Raw genomic sequence first — 18,217 nt, 5'->3', positions numbered from 1 at the left:
GGCCTTCGTGCTGTGCTGTGTTTAGGACAAGAGCAGAGTCTGAGCAACGCGCAAAGGCCTGGAAGGGTCAAGTGCGGTGCCAGTGTCCCTCCAGCTCTGATCTCTCTGACACCAGGGCAATGGGACCACAGACTGACTGACTGCAGCAGAGGAAAGTCTGATTTAGACTCTTGCCTCAGTCCCAGTATGGGCAAAGGTGACATCGCCACAGTGCCCCAATCTGCCACCTCCCGACTCTGCCCCCACCACTCCTAACACCATTTACAGAGTCTCAGATTTAAAATGATTTCAAAGGAAATTGTCAGAGGCAATGGAGATCCCTTCTAGTCACAAAGAGGGAGGAGGACACCTTCTCCTTTCTCATTTCACAACGATGACATTATATCACCTACAGCCAAACTCTTTGGGCACAAGCTACACAGAGTTGTGTATGAGCAACATCTGAGCACCTTCTCTGTGCCTGGCCCCATGTGAGCGCTCACAGGAGCAAATGCTGGAAGTAGGAGGCCTGGTTCCTGCCCCAAGGACCTGACCTTGACCTATCAGGCTCATATTCCTTTTAGTGCTGGCCCCAGCCCTCGAGAGCACCCCAAACCATATTGCACCGGCTGCATTGGCAGGTTGTCGTGGCCCCACCTGCTCCACCCTTGCTCAATTTGCGACTGCCCTTGCAGCCCTCCGTTCCACCTTTCTGTCCTGTGCCCTGGCCACCCTCTGCTCCCACCTTGCACCCCTCCTCCTTCTGCTTCACAGCCAGCTCTGTGCTGGCTTCCTTTAGCCCACAGCACTTTGGGATCTGATCCTTTCTTCTCTATGTGATTTGTTCTGCTGAGTACTCTGGAAGGTGGGGGCAAATTGGCAAAATCACTCCCCACACCGATTCCATCCCATGAGATTTATAGTTTCTGATATTTTTTTGTGATGGAAAATCAGGCAGGACCCTTAAGTCCTTCACACCTACTCCTGGCCTTGCGAGGAGAGCCAGCCATGCTTCAGGAACAAGGTCTTAGTCCGCTCAGGCTGTCATCACAAAATACCACAGAATGAGTGGCTTAAACAACAGAAGTGTATTTCTCACAGTTCTGGAGTCTGGAAGTCCAAGACCAAGTTGTCAGAGGTTTGGTGCCTCCTAAAGCCTTTTCCTGGCTTTCAGGTGGCCATCTTCTCAGTATTTTCACACGGTCTTTCCTGTGTGCGTCTGCATCCCTCGTGTCTCTGTGTGTCCAGATCTCCTCGTCTCATAAGTACACCCACGAGATTGGATCAGGGCCCCCCTAACAACCCCATTTTAACTTAATTACCTCTCTAAAGGCCCTCACTCCAAACACATTCATATTTGGGGGTTCTGGGGATTAGAGTTGCAACATATGAATGGGTGGTGGGGCAGACACAAGTCAGCCTGTAACACATAAATGTGACTTTGTCGAGAAAATGGAGAATGAGCCATGGGACAAACCACCCTGGAGGTTGAGTCTACAGAAGGCAATTCACCAGAAATCTGTCTCCCTTCTGGTACTGGCTCCTTCATCTCCTCCATGACACTTGCCTGGAGTTCTCAGGAGCTCATGTCATCCTCCCTCAGGGAGAGAAAACTACAGACATCTCCACGAGTGAGGATCTTGCTCCTCCCCCAGGTCTGGGGGGAACAGAGATGCACCCCCCAACAGCTACCAGATCTTTGGGAATTCTTGTCCCTTCCAGCCACTCTTGGAGCAGCTAGATAGGTAGACTAGCAAAATTAGCCATTTTTTGATATTTTTGACACAACTCTAAAATGGAATATTATGAAGCAAATGAAATAATGATGTTGTTTGTTAATTTTATTAAACGAAAATCAAAAATTTATAAAGTTATGTGCATCACAATTGCATTTTTAATTAAATTATGTATGTATGTGAGAAAATAACTCAAAAATCTCATATTATAGTGCTAACTGGTACCATCTCTGTAGAGAGAGTGACAAAAAAAATGTATACACATTTTCAGAAAGGAAAAAATTATTACAATTGTAATACTCAATATATACCAATAACAAAAGATGAATACAAGTCACATTTGACTTCTGCAATTACAAGAGGTGCTCAAAGGGTTACCCTCAGGGTCCAGACACTTCTGATTATGGCAAAGTACTTTTTGAGCAATGTTGACCAAAGTGTCCACTTGTATACATTTTTTTTGGCACCCCAGTATATTAGAATTTCATGTAATTTTATTTCTGGTTATGCATTTTCTTTTTTCTACAATGGCCATGTATCACACACAGGAGGGGCCAGTAGAGTGTAGTTCTTAAAAATGTCCGCTCTACAATTGAACTTCCTGGACTCCTCCAACCTGTAGTGTGACTTGGGGAAGGGTTGACACTCTGAGCTTCTGTTTCCTCACCTGCAAATGAGGCTGTACAGTGTCTATTTCACAGGGCTGTGCTGAGTACAACATTAGAGGATCCACTTCAATCTCTCAACACAGTGCCTCATACAAAATTGCTCAAGAACTGTTATTTCTGTAATTAGTACTCAAAACGGGGGGCAAATCGTCTTATCCTCTACGTATGCCCCTCACTCATAACTGCTAGAAATGGTGCCTGGCAACCGCAGGTATCCAATAAATATACCAAAAAACAATAATAATAGTATTAATAATAAATGAATGAATGAATGACAAAACCACCCAGCAGGGGAAGCTGCTCCACGCAGGCTCAGAGTTCACACCTGTAGTGGCCCAGGCCCCTGCAGCCTGTAGTGACACACTCTGGGCACTGCCAGGACCCACCACCAGCCCCACACTGGTGCATCCCTCAGAACTGGCATCTAACATGTTGACTAACTCAGCACTGGCCCCAATACCCAGAATCAGCCACCAGACGCAAGTTTGTGTCTGGTTTGCCCTAGACTCAAGGTCCCCACAAGACTTAGGGGCCCCCAGCCACAGCCTGCTCTACCCTCTCACCCCTCTCAACCCCGCCTCTCAGCCAGCCTCAAGGGCCACACTCCAGGGGCTTGTGGGTTTCTGTTCCACATTAACACTATTATTCATTGACCACCTGCCGTGCACCAGCCCAGGACTGGGGTCTCTACATACATTATCCCATTGCAGTTCACATAAGAAGCCTGTGAAGTAGACAGGGCATTCAAATAGAAAGTTGTGTGTTACACGTCAACCCCAAGCCCAGTTTCTTCAACCGGTGATACAACTACAATAATGTTACAATGTAAAAGGCTTAAACTATTGCTTGCCAATCACTAAACAATCAATATGACTATTAACCAATGAAGACCTTTTGTCAATAATAAGACATCTCCATACCAACAAAACCTAAGATAAACATTCATTTTTTTTTGACATTCAGAGATCTTCAAAAGTCTGCGAGACATGTTGATAATGAATCAATTGTATTCAGAATGTAATGCAAGACTTTTTTCTCACATGGTTTTCTTTTAATTAAGGTATAACTTACATACAACCGAGAGCACAAATCCTAAGCTGTTTACATAGTATACACCCATGAAAACACCCCCACAGCGAGATATAGAATATTCCATCACCTCACTAAGCTCCCTGTGCCCTTACCAGTCAGTACCCCCAACCCCAGAAGGGACCTGCTGTAGACTGAATGCAGTCCCCAAAATTCATGTTAAGGCCCTAACCCCCAATATGACTGCATTTGGAGACAATCGGTTTTGTGTCTTAACAAAGAGACACCAGAGAGCTTGCTGCTCTCCCCCTCTCTATTGCCATGTGAGGACACAACCAGAAGGTGACTGTCTGCAAACCAGGAAGAGAGCTCATACCAGAAATAAGCCATGGTGGCACCTGATCTTGAACTTCCAGCCGCCTCCAAAACTGTGAGAAGTACATTTCTGTTGTTTAAACTCCCCGGCTATGGTATTCTGTTATGGCAGCCTGAGCTGACTGAGAAAGAATCTCTATTTTGACATCCATTGCCACAGGCCATGGACCCTTACCACCCTGCAGAGTTTGACCTTAGCCGATGAGGTGGAGGAGCCAGCCAACACGTGGTGTCTCATCAGATGGTCTCTTCCCGGTTGGGCCGGGCCGTGACCCTTGAAGATAGGAGCTTGGAGCCTTGTGGAGACACCAGATGGCTGTGGGGAAGGACAGTTGAGGGAGCTCTGCTCCTGCCTGTAGCACTCAGAAGCTTCCGCCTCTGCATTCCATCTGTTCCAACGCAAGTCCAAAGGGAAGCCTGCGGCGTTATCTAGGATGGAATTGCAGATTTTCTTTATTTTCAGACAATTTCTCACTTTCTTTCTCCCATGGCCAGTCCTGTCATTATAAGAGAGGTATATCGGCAGAGGGCAGCTATCATAAATTCTTAATTAGTTGTGAAATCAGTCCCAGAAATATGATAGGATTTATTTAGCCAGGAAGTAGGATTCTAGGTCTCCACACTTGGTTTGTTATTTTTAAGGTGAAGTTGAGAGAGGAAACTCTCTCAAGGTAAGGACTACAATAAATTCAAACTCATTTTCTTTCTCAATTCTATAGCAGGAGAGCTTGGGAAACTCAGGGAGAGCCACTTAAAAGGGGAAAAAATAGACCACAAGATACCTGATAAAGTACTTTAACTCAGTATTTTGAGTCCATTGTATTCTGTGAATCAACAGAGCAAAGCCCGTCCTGCAATGTACAGAGCCCTGGGCTTCGGTTCATGAGGGAAGGTCTAGGTCAGGCTCCTCACCACCCAGCCGTGTGACCACAGGTTCCCTCCCCTGCAGACCTTGGCCCCCTCCCCACAGCATGAGGAGATGGGGTTTGTTTCCTTCATCCACTTAATGTTCACTGAGACCCCTCTGGTGTGGGGCGCAGTGTTGGGCTCTGAGGACTCAAAGATGAACCGATCCTGCATCCTGGCCTCCAGGGATTCCCAGGACATGGGAGACACTGACAATGACCCACAGAGTAGCCAGTCCTACACAGAGGCACGTGGCAAGGGAGCCTGTGAGGACACACAGAAGGGGCACTAACCCCCAACTGGAAATCAAGGATCCACAGGCATGTGGCCCCTAAGCTGAGTGTTTAGGCAAACAGGAGCCACCCATTTTGGGAGTGGACTCAAGTAGAGGGAATGCAAGCAACAGCATAGATGGCAGGTGCTGGAGATGGAGTGAGAGAGACAGGTGAGAGTCAGGTCACAGGGACTCGCATGAGATGCTTAGGTGCTTGGAATTTGTCCCATAGGCAGGTCAGCTCCAGAATAGCTCAAGGCAGATGTGTGACCTGGTCTGATTTGCAGTCAGAAAAATAAAGCAGAGGTGAGAGAGAAGGAGGAGTCAATGACACCTTGGTTTCTGGTCAATCCCAAAAAGAGAATGTGAACTGAGGAGCAGGTGGGGTAGGGTATAGTGGGAGAAGACGGCGAGTTTGGTCAACAGGGCATGTTGATGATGTAGCTTCTGTGCGACATCCACACCAAGGCATCCTCGACACAGTAGGGTATGTAATTATAAAGCTCGGGAGAGAGAGCTCTGGGTTGCCAACACAGCACTGGCAGCCATTGGTATGAAGTGTGTAAAGTTGTTCCACCATACTAACAGTCAGATCATCAAGATGTCCAGTTTCACACCCTGGGCCCTTCTTCTCCTCCTTTCCTCAATCATCCAAGAAACACAGTGGCTCATTCAGACCAAAACTGACACAGTCCACTTCCTGGACAACACAGAGCTCTGAGGGGCTGGGTCACTCTCCCCAGGGCAGACACACAGCAGACACAAAACAACAAAGCTGTGTGTCCATGTCAGCACCTGACCTTCCCTGGCTTCCATGCCTCGCTCAGTCCCAGCAGCCCATGGCCTAGGACCCTCATCTGTTCTCCCAGCCATTTCCTTCCAAAGTTCCACGATGTCAGAGCTGGCTCAGAGACTCACCATCTGTGACACGCATACCCACATCCCTCCCAGCAGGCCCAAGCAACGAAAAGCATCCATTTCCTGCAGTTCTCAAAAAAAAAAAAAGCTTAATTGTCTCTATGGCTTATATGGATGGATTAGATTTATTTTTTAAATAAGCTAATAAACCACATAGTACAAAGTCCACATAATTCAAAATTCTGCGAGCACAAAAGGGAAGCCATGGAAACCTTCTCCTTCCCACCACTATCTTCCAGGCCTTCCAGTTCCCCGCCCCTCAGACAGCCAGTTATCAGTTTCTCATGCCTAGCTCGGGATACATTTTCTGGCTGTCCAAGCACATACCGTGTTTCCCCGAAAATAAGACCTACCCCGAAAATAAGCCCCAGTTAAGATCGTCAGCCAGACAGACGCATTTAATACATTATGACGATGTTCCAGAAGAAGATGACATGACTGTATTTGAATAAATGTAGATTGTTGTTCATGAAAAAATAAGACATCCCCTGAAAATACATCCTAATGTGCGTCTTTTGGAGTAAAAGTTAATATAAGACCTGGTCTTATTTTCGGGGAAACAGTACTTACCTGTATTCTCACACAGATAGCAGTAGACTGCACACCCTGGTCTACACCTTGGTTTTTTTTCATTTAACAATATATCTTGGAGATCATTTCAAATTAGTGCTTAGAGAGCATTCTCATTCTTTTTAGAGGTTTGTTATGAACATGCATTAATATCATAATTTGTGCAGCTACCTCTCTATTGGTGAACACTTAGCTTGTATCCCTTGCTTCGCTCTTGCCAGCAATGTTGTGACTAATAAGTTTGACATCTCACACTTGTGTGATAAAATCTGTAGGATAACACCCTAGAGGTGAAAAGGCTGAGTCAGTGTTACCACTTCTGAGAAACAACTCAAGAGTCATGCAGCACTTTTTTCCTAATAGCAGAAAAAATAAAATACGAGGTAAATGTCATCAGAGAAGGGAAGACAACAGGTGGAAGATAAGATGGCACTCGCATCCGGATTTTCTGAAATAAGCAGGAGTGAGATAAAGGAGTCGGGGCGGGGGGGGGGGGGCCCAGTAATGAATGGATGTGGCAGGTTAGGCTTTGCAGTAAGCAGACCCCAAGATGGAGTCTAAGGTACAGGATGTTTATTACGGGATTGCCTTTGGAATCCACACTTGCTGAAGGGAGGGGACGAAAGCAGGTGTGGGCAGGAGAGAAGTGAAGTGGCCGTGCAGGCCAACACCGTGCGGCACTCGGCCCTGAAGTTATTGGTCGGAGGTGCTCCACATGGGGCTTTAATACCCCTGCCTCATAATCACTGGTAGTGCGCTACCCCAGGCAAAACACGCCTGCTGCTGAAAGAATCCCTACGACAGCTGACGGCTTTATGCCAACAGCACGTACAGTGGCTTGGGCAACAAGTTCTGCCCTGAAGGGAGAGGTGGGCAGTACATCGCCATATGTCCATCTCATCAGAGGACAGGACCTCAGGAAATAACAACAGTTCATAGAAAGGCAGATTAGACAGAGCCCAAAAAAGCATTCTTTTGTAGGTAAAAATGCAAGACAGAGAGAGAGCCTGTGGCTTGGCAAAACTGGTGGGGGAGTTTCCGCTGCTGGGACATTGGTGCTGCCCCACAAAAAAACGCAGCCCAGTGAAGTGGTACAGAGGACATGGGTGAGTGATCAAGGTGTGGACTCCAGGCTCTGAACTGCAGGATTGTAATCCTGACACTAGCCAGGTGTGATATGGACAAGTAACTTAGTTACTCTGACACCACTTCTGGACAATCGCTTCTCACTCCATCTTACCACTGAGAGCTGCTGTCCTGGCAGTGCTCAAAGTCCTCATTCAACCTTTGGGCCTAGAGTCCTGCAGGTGTGGGTGAGAGGTGGGATGGAAAGTTCGGGTTAACTCAGGGTTTAACCTCTCTGAGCTTCAGTTTCCCCTCTATAAAGTGCACGCAATAAAACCTACCTTGCAGGGTTGTATGAGACTTTGATGAAAGCAAAAAATAGTATCCAACCTTGTTTTAATATTGCTGTGGTTATAAAGACAGTGACTCTGATTTTGAAAATTCAACCTTTGTGAAGAGAGGGCTGCAGCCGGTCAGGCCCTCTGCTTTCTCTTTCCCTTTTCCCTCTTTTTGCCCACCTCCTTTTCCTTTCTCCCTCCTCATCCTCCCCTTCTTGGACTCACTCCTCTTCTTGCTCTTCTTGCTGAATTTGTGCCCTCCTTTTCCTCCTTCCTCCTTATTCCCACTCTTCCTTTTTTTCCTCACCCGATGCATCACTCCACAGAGCCTGAATCTTGAGAACTTGTTAAAAGTCAGTAAAAGCGACTGCTTTATTTAATCCATCATTCTTCCGGGTCAACACCCTCTGTCCCCATGTTGTCACTAATTCCCCAGTTCCCACCACATCCCCTTCTCAAAGGCTCTGCTACCTCCTGGCCCTCAGCCGACCCAAAGACAGGTCAGGTACATTTCTATAAAGACTGTACATTGAAAAGCCTGGGAGACCCAGAGCCAAGGAACACCAGTGAGGCACTTCGGGCCCAGAAACTTTCCTTTCTGTGCAGGCCATTATGCCATGTGACCACATCTGTATATACATACACTTGTGCATATACAAGTGTATGCACAAATGTGCACGCATGTGCATAACCAGACTCGGAACCATTTCTGTGTGACTGAAAGATTCTTCAGGTCCTGGGCAAAGCTGACCTGTTTCCCAGGGTTTTTCAAACCTAGTCGTTCTCAAAATGCAATCCCAGACCAACAACATTGGCATCTCCTGGGAATATGTTATAATACAAATTCTCATCCGCCAGCCCAGATATTCTGAATCAGAAACTCTGCAGTTTACGGGATGGGGCTGGAGCGAGAGCAGGCCCCGGGATGTAGCTTCCTACATCCTGACTTAAATAAAAACTTTCCTTGCTCTCCTCATTTCAGGCTGAGTGTGAACTCCTTCACCTTTTGCAAATGGCCAGGGGTTAATTCCAATGACACAGCATATTATTCTTCTCAGGGCATAGCTCTGATTATTCATTCTACTGCTCAAACACCTTCAGCGTTCCAGCTGTCCCTAGAGCCAAGTCCAACTGCTTGACAAGGCCATCGGCTTATCCCTCTGACCAAGAGGCAGTGTGCCCTCTCTCTGTACCTGCTGCGACTCCGCACCCAGACCCTGTTGCTGAATACACTGTGCTCACTCAGCAGACTCCATCCAAATAGAATGATCCATCATTCCCATTTCAAATGTAACCTCCTCCATGAAACCTCATTTTCTCAGGCTCTTTGTCTCTTTCTGCATCTCAGACTTGATAGGTCGGCTGGTAAAGGAACGCGCATGGTCAGGCAAGTCAAGAAAGTTTTTACTGTAAGAGAGAAAAGTATATCGGACTGAGCAAAGACCGCTACAGCCCGGGCTGCACTCCTAAAGGAGACTTGCAGCCCCGAAGCAGAGGGTGAGGAGAGTTTTACAGGGGCTGTGCTGACAGGGTAGCATTGTTTGAACAGAAAATGCTGACTGCCTGCCAGCCAGTAGCTGTTTTGTGGTGTTTTCTGTTATTGTAAGTTTGGCTCTGTCTGCAGGTGCAGGCCAACAGACATTTTGTTGTTTTCTTGCAGACATGGCTCTGTCTGTAAGTCAAGGTCTCTGAGATCTAATATTCACAGTTCTAACAAGACTCTCCTTCTCATATTTATCATACAAATCTCCATAGGAAGGCTGATTAAGTTTCATCTCCTTTTCCCAAGATCTCTGAATTCATGCCCCTTTGTCTCGGACGGACAACATCAAGCCTACAGAGAGAAGGATAATCTGCCAACTAGAGGGACTGGTAAGACATCCCATATTGAGGACACAAACACAGTGAGAAGTATTTTAGAAGAGAAAACTGTATCCCCCATGAATCATAGAGTATTTTATAGAAAAAATTTCAGCACTCACTAAGCTGCCCCATTGTTGGCAAAATTTATTATTAATTTTAATGGCCTCAAACAGTGACATTAATAAGCATGTCAGTGGACCTCTACTTCTGCCTTGCAGATTTGCTAAGTGCCAATTAAAAAGCAAGAATGGCTTTCCAAGTGACTGTGCTAATAAGAATATCGTGACTGGTTCAGAGTCTCCCAAATGCTTAAGGGAGCACTTCCTCTCAACTGAGAAAACACCAATTATTACTAAAACTTCCAGAATTTGATTAAGAAGAGGCAGAGAAAACTGACCAGAGCCAGTGGCGATCGGGCGTGTCTCACTGAAGACTGTTGGGGGAACCCCATCAGCTGGTCGTTATAACTTATGGTGTGCCACAGACTGTTCCCAGCCCTTCACACTTAACTAATTTAGCCCGTAACTCTCCTGTCTGAGGGAGGTGTTATTAGCATTACTATTCTTTTTGTACTTATAGATGTATTATTATTCACTTTCACTCTGATTTAAATAAACTAAAATTGACCTTAATGGTTCTTATGAACCCAGCTTTGATTTTCTAATTTGTGTACAACTAGATTGTTTTTACCATGAGGTTGAGCCATCACTCATCCATATGTTCGTTCATTTATATACTGAGTCTGAAAATACATATTAAGGCAACTGTGTCTTATTGAACATACAAAAATGAAGGGAAGGAATCACTATATATGTGTTCCAAAATACTTTTTTCCCCCCTAGGAACACAGTTTAACACAGTTTCTGAGCCCCCAAGAATTAGTCCGGGGCTGTGTGACTGAATTAAAATGAAGGGAATGACAGTAGAAGTGCTATTGTTGATGTAAAAAATGTGCAAACCTGTAGAGAATTTTTATGAATTTATTTGAGCCAAAGTGATGACATTTGCTAGGAAGCAAAATCTCAATGGATTGAGAAAATGCTCTGGATAATGGCAGGTTTGCAGCTTATTTTCCACATTAGAATAAAAGGAGGAGACATAAGGAGGGTTATATGAAATCCATTGGTGGTAGATTAAGGGGGTGGGCAAAACGAAGTGGGGAAATCTCTGGGACTGGGTAAAAAGGCAAAATAGAGAAACACATACTGAGACAGGTTAGCTAGCATGTCCCTGGATAGACAGGGAGGTCTCTGGTGGAATAAACAAAGACAGCCATAACTTGAAAATCCAGGTTTTGAAATCACTCTTTTGCTCCAGAACATAATGTAACAAGGCCTTGAGGATAATCATAAAATTCCTTTTGTCCTGACAAATGGAGCAGATCTGATAGATCAGAGTGGGTTACTTTGCTAATTCCTTCAGGATGGGCAAGCAGAACAAACCTGGTAGACAAATTTCATTGGAAGGCGCCAGTTCCCTTCTTCAAACAGCTCCCCTTCCCCAAGCAGGCAAGGGAAGGTATAAAAGTAAGAGCTTTTGCCTCAGTCACTGGGCACCCCCATTCAGGACCCCCTCCCACTTTGGAGCGCTGACCTTTTGCTTTCAATAAACTATCCTCTTTTTAAAACTCTTTGCCGCTCCTGGGTCCGTGTTTCCATTCTTCGGTCTCACAAGACACCATCCTGGCACTCACTCACTCACTCCCAAGTCCCCTATATCATTTGGAGACTCACAGAGACATATTCCTCCTTCAATACGTCTTTTACATAGGTCGGTAAACAATAGTTAATAACTAACATTTACAGCACATAGAGATGGTATGCAGAGAACAAGGTAATAATGAGGGGTCTCCTGCTCTGGGGAAAGCAGTTGTGCCGCAGGGGGTCTGGAAAAGAAAATTACTCCGCCATTTCAAAGATATATTATCTTAGATGCAAAAAGACAATAGACAGGCTCTCTTAAAGTGAAGATTGACAGTTGTCAAGAAAGCTACAGACCTAGGACGTGACTCCTCTCCATAACTCACTTTTAGTTAGAAATTTTTATGTTCAGATCATTCTATGTTGTTGCTTTCAATTTCTGAGTTTGTAAGGCCCACGATGAGTGCCTCCCCTGAGCTTGTCAGGTTTAGTATATGGCCCCTTTTTCATCCACAGTGTGTATATACCACCTCCAGGCCTGGTCCGCAAAAACCTCTACTTCACTCTCTCCTTCTGTGGTAATATTGGTGGCCACATTTTGAAGATGGAAGCACCGTCAGGTAGAAGGAACACGGTCCTTGAAAAACTGCATGGAGCAGGTCATTATTTAACCACCTACCAATCACATCAGAGTTGAGCAATTAATACTGTTTTTGCATATTAAACTATTGAGATTTGGGAGCTTTGTGTTACAACAGCTGCCATTATTTCCATAATATATATGCTAGGACTCTAAGATTGGGGGCAACCAAAGATCACATTTTTATGTCAACATCCCTGCTGTACTACTTACAAGCTGTGTGTCTTTGAAGCAAATTATTTAACCTATGTCAACTGTGATTTACACATTGCAAAGAGGATCTAATAAAACATAAAATATAAGGATGTGGAGATATTTAAATATAACCCCCCAACATTGCCACTGGCTTTTAGTGTTAAAAAATAAAATTCAACCTAGTAATTTGAAGAGATTGAATTGGCTGTTCGATTAAGTGATTCATGAATCAGGCAGCATTCCATCTGGCAAATAGAATGCTACTCTGAGGGGTTGTACAAAATGCAAGGATTTGATAAGAAGCAGGGTGGGGCAAGGGAGCTATTAACAAAAGAAAAGAAAAGATTATTTGGGGGCCAGGACATTTTTTCTTTGGGGGGAGAAGGGGAAGGGTTTTATCATGCAGATTGCCTCTTCTTTCTATGGAAGATGGAAAGGACCAATGTGGCAGGTTACCTTACTGGTTCTTGACCAGAAAATTCCAGACTGGTTGATTAAGATTATGTTTCTAGGCGAGGTTGAAACGGCAACTGGATCAGGTATTAAATATAGGTTTTATATCAAGGGCTTTTAGAATGAGAGATGCCATTTTGAGCTTGTGCTTTTGGGGATTTTTTTTTTAACTTTTATTTTAAGTGTGCTTTTTCCAGGACATATCAGCTCCAAGTCAAGTAGTTATTTCAATATAGTTGTGGATGGCGCAGCTCACAGTGGCCCATGTGGGGATCAAACCGACAACCTTGTTAAGAGCACCATGCTCTAACCAACTGAGCTAACCGGCCACCCTTGTTTTTGTTTTTTAACTGTAGTAAGTGCTCAATTAATGATACTTAGTTATCACCCTGGGAATTCTTCAAGTTCAAATTTTTCACAAAAATAAATGATACTGGATGAAGAAGGAAGATAATTGCATTTTTCCTCTTCCCTTGGGATGGGCTGAGTCCAGGATTTTCACAGTTTGCCTCAGTTTGGCTTCACACTTCTGTGTTCACCAGAGGATACTTTTATTTACCTGATGTAGAATTGAATATGTGTGAATTCCAAGGTAACAGCTATGTAGGACTGACATTAGCATTTCAAAAAAGCTGTCAAATGGCTGATGAGAAGTGTTTTCACACACTGCCTAATCTTTTTTCACACATCTATGCTCCAGGCTGGATGCTTTTATCACCTGGAGAAGGAATTGAATAGCTGTGAGTTCCAAAACCTTGAGGCTTACATCAAATTTCAGTATTTCAAAGAAAAATCAAAGGAGACTGTAGAAAACACTTTCATATTTCTAAAAGTTATACCTGAGTTTTCTCAGGCTTCTAGGAAGTTTTCATTTATGTCCAAAAAGAACTGAACTGGGAAATATTGACAAGCCATACTTTCACAGTCAGGAAAAATCTTGCAGTTCAGCAGAGCTCCTTCTGCCACATGCTGATGTAGTGGGACCTCAGCCTCTGCTACGTCCCGTGGGTGATGGGGAACTAATGTACTGGGCCCCACTGTTAGACCACTCTGCCTGAGGACTTTCCTGCTCCTCAGTAAACATTTGCTTCCCTGAATATTTGTCCATCTATCTGAGCTGTACGCTTTAGAGTAAGAATGAATGCTAGGGTCCCTGTTATGGGACAACCTCTCAGATATTGCAGAACCATTGTCACAGATTCCCTTCACTTTCACATCTACCTACTCAGTGTCAAGATGGTGCCAGAAAATGGGTTCTTGGTATCGTCACAGGAAAGAATTCAAGGAAGCACCAAATAAGCCAAGTAACAATGGATCTATTAAAAGAAAAGGGGAAAGTACACTCTCAAATTGGTGGGAGTGGGCAGGCCAGGAAAAGAGCAACTGCACTGAAGAACAAAGGGGCTTCAGAACTGATTATTTTCAAAATGAGGGTGTAAAATATTCAAGTTTTAAGGGTGGCATTATAGGTGTTCCTAGGTGGGTCCTCACTGACCACTACTTCCCATTGAGAGGTTGGATTTTCTTTTTTTTTTTTATATTCAAAATTATATTTTAATATAGAGATATAATAATTATGATTATATAAATTCAACTAAGAGTTTGTAAAATTACGACATGTATTCTTTTTTTTTTTTTTTCAGGCTTGTTTTCTTCACTTTTATTTTACATTGATTGGTCCTTGTATCCACAACACAAGATGAATTGTTTCAGAGTAGACGTTGTGCCTATCTGGCCAGAGCAACAGTAGAGTCTTAATATCTTTCTATGGTATATTAAATGAATGGAAATTATTTAGACATACCTCATACATACTACTTCAGTAATTAACCCATATAATGATATGTAACAAGAATCAAGGAGATAATTTATGTGCAAAGGCTTTAAATATATGAAGTTTTGCATTTCCTTTATAGCATAAGCCTCCAGAGTATATTCTTTTTTTTTTTAATTAGTTTCAGGTGCACAAGACAAAGTAATACTTAGACGTTTATCATTTCTATCCCTCACACTGTGTGAACCCCCCTCCCCCATCCACTATCCCTCTGACATCGCACAGAGCCATTACATTTCCAGAGAGGTTGGATTTTCTTGTCCTCATTTGGCCCTTGTTGGAACTGTCATGGTGACACAGGGGATAGAGATTGTTCCTGCCTGCAATGCTAATAATATTAGAATCCATTGTAAATAGCTAAAGTTTACCTTGAGGGGCAAGATGGAGTCTGGGGTCTGCTATCGGCCACCAAAACCTTGACCTGGCTGGTCTGATAGTTGCACCTGTTCTTAAGAATGATCTCATCGCCTCCCTTTGTTTCCTGCATTTCCTCCTTCCTTCCCTGCCCCTCACTCCCCATGGCCCTATCCTTTCTGCCTACAGTAACAAAGATCCCTGACGTACGACTTACAAGTGCGAAGCAAATTATTTAAACTATGTGTCAATGAAAGAATGTCCAGCCTAAGAAAAAAAGTCTTATAAGAGTTTATTTGAGCCAAAATGACAACAATTGCCAGGAAACAAAATCTCAATGGATTGAGAAAATGCTCTGGAGAATGGCAGTTTTGCAGCTTATTTTATACATTAGAATAAAAGGAATAGATGTAAGGAGAGTTACATAAAATCCATTGGTAATAGATTAAGGGGGTGGGAGAAAACAAATCAAGAAATCTCTGAGATTGGATAAAAAGCAAAACAGAGAGAAACATACTTATTTTACATTGGTGGGTACAGGATAATTAACATTTACAGCACATAGAGCTGGTATGTGGGCAACAAGAGAACAAAGTGGTCTCATGCTCTGGTGTCAGTGGTTGTGCCTTCCAGGGGTCTGGAAAATAAAATTACTCTGACATTTCAAAGGTATGTTATCTTAGATGCACAAAGACAATAGACAATTTCAAAGGGAAAGATTGACGTTTTTCAAGAAAGCTACAGATCTAGGATTTAACTACCCACCATGACACGCTTTTAGTTAAGAATTTTTATGTTCAGACTACTCTGTGTGGTTACCTTCGGCCTCTGAGTTTGTAAGGCCCACCATGAGGGCCTTCCCTAAGCTTGTCAGGTTTAGTAGGTGGCCCTGTTTTCATGCACGTGTTAACTGTGATTTATGTATTGCAAAGAGGGTCTAATAAGACGTAAAATATAGGCTTGTAGGATATTTAAATGTAAATCCTCCAACATTGCCATTGGCTTGTAATGTTAAAAAACAAAATTCAACCTAGTAAATTTGAAGATCTAATTGGCTTTATTAAGTGATTCATAAATCAGGCAGCATTCCATCTGGCAAATAGAATGATGCTCTGAGGGGTTGTACAGAATGGAAGGATTTTTATAGGAAGAAGGATGAGGCAAGGGAGCTATTAACAAAAGAAAAGAAATAATTATTTTTGGACCAAGGCATCTTTTCTTTGGGGGAAGAGAAGGCAAAGGGATATCATGCAGATTTCCTCTTCTTTCTATGGGGTATTAAATATAGGTTTTGTATCATGGGCTTTAAGCATGAGTGATGCGTTTTGGGGCCTGCTGTTTTATCTTTAATAACAGCCTCCTCGTTTCTTTCCTCTGACCTTGATATGCATTAAATGAGGCCACTCCCAGATATACTGGCCACCCTCCTTTCACAGATTTGTGCATGTCACAGCTCCTCATGTTAGAAAGCATCCATAACAGACTGTACAATGCCAGCCCCCACCTCCTCCATAGATCTGGTCATTAAAATTATTCACATGACCTCTCCCCCTGAAGTTGTGACTCTGGTTTCCAGAATCCAAAGGGCACACCTTTTACTCATTACTATTAAATTTTATTTGAGATCCTCATTCTATATTATTTGCTATCTTAATTCTGTAGAGAAGGACAAATAATTTTTCCTCTATCCTTCTAAATTCTTGGCTAAGACCTCCTATAATAGCAAATAGATTAACAAAAAAACACAAAAGTTTATTAACAGGTATACCTCATGTACGAGTATATATGGAGATGCCCAGGAAAACTGAAACACCCTTACAAATGGAGATTTCCTTTGTAAATGTAAATTGTGTTTACAAAAATGTAACTTCTATTCTGTTTTCAGAGCTTCTCTTGTGTCTGCAGTTTCTAAAAATAATCATTACGCCAGGGGCATATACTGAAGTAGCATATTCTGCTACCCTTCAGTATTATCACATATCACTACCTCACTCAAACCGCATTGACATACGGTTATACGATGAGAATTAAAACAGTCCACACAACTTACCGGCCACACTAACATGACTTTACTATTCCATCTCCTTCTCACCTTAACTTTACTATTCCAGAAAACCCTTGCCCAGGAAACACAGTAGTGAGGGGGACGAAAGTTTTGCCACCCCAAAATACACCTTTTGGGATATTGATGTTAAGCTTGTTATTAAGAAATAAAAGACTTGGGCCAGCACAGTGGCTCAGGTGGTTGGAGTGCCATGCTCCTAACGCCAAGGTCGTGGGTTCGATTCCCACATGGGCCAGTGAGCTGCGCCCTGTACAGCTAAGACTGTGAACAACAGTTCTCCCTGGAGCTGGGCTGCCATGAGTAGCCTGAGGTCAGCAAGAGCTGCCACGGGCTGCCATGTGCTGCTATGAGCGGCCAGTGGCCAGCGTGAGTGGCCCGCAGCTAGCGTGAGTGGCTGGCAGCTGACGAGAGCTGCTATGAGCTCCTGTGAGTGGCCAACGGACGACCCACGGCCTCAGCCAGAGGGAGCGCGCAAGGCTCATGATACCAGCATGGGCCAGAGGGTTGTGTCCTACACAACTACACTGAGAAACAACGGCTTGAACTGGAGTGGGGGTGGGGTGGAAGAAAGGGGGTAAAAAAAGAAATAAAAGACTCGGAAAGAACATTTGACCCTCCTCCTTTGCTTGCCTAAGGAGATTCAGTAAGAAAAATCTGCTTCAAGAAGGAAACCTTAGCATTTTTACCTTATCACATATGAATTAAGTGTAGAGATGGGGAGAAATCAAGTAAAGCCTGTCTGTTACACTTCCTTCTGTGTCCCATTGTTTCTGGATGGCCCAGCAAGAATTTGTTTACCATGCATTTGTTCTTTCTCATTTACCTGTAAATTACCTATTTCCCTAAATCCCGACCCCTGCCCATTCCTCTTTGTCCAGAATAACATATAAGCTTCAATGACCCAATGAGATCTCAGGTCTCATTTTTTATTGTACCCCTGAGCGTACATTCACAATAACTTTTGGACATTTTCTTCTGTTAATCTGTCTCATGTTAAGTTGATTTTTTGCCCAGCTAGAACTTAGAAGATGGGAGTAAAGGGGTTTGGATTTTTGTCCCCATACTACACTATAATTAATTTATAGAGCTGATTAACAACAAATAGGCCTTTAAGACTTTCTCTTCCATGAACATCAGATCTGAGAAGCAAATGGAGAAAGTTATAGGGGTAAGTGTGTGGTGGGGGAAGGACGAAGGGAGAAAGTGAGAAAGATAGAGTTCTCACACCTTTCAGCAGTGCGTCAGTGTGTAAATGTACTAACGCCACCAGAAAGTTTGAATGTATGTGAGGCAGCAGAGGACAGCAGCCCACTAA

Source organism: Rhinolophus ferrumequinum, chromosome 8 (assembly GCF_004115265.2).
Source record: "Rhinolophus ferrumequinum isolate MPI-CBG mRhiFer1 chromosome 8, mRhiFer1_v1.p, whole genome shotgun sequence".
Lineage (NCBI taxonomy): Eukaryota > Metazoa > Chordata > Mammalia > Chiroptera > Rhinolophidae > Rhinolophus > Rhinolophus ferrumequinum.
The sequence above is the reverse complement of the archived record's forward strand: the minus strand, read 5'-3'. Positions refer to the sequence as shown.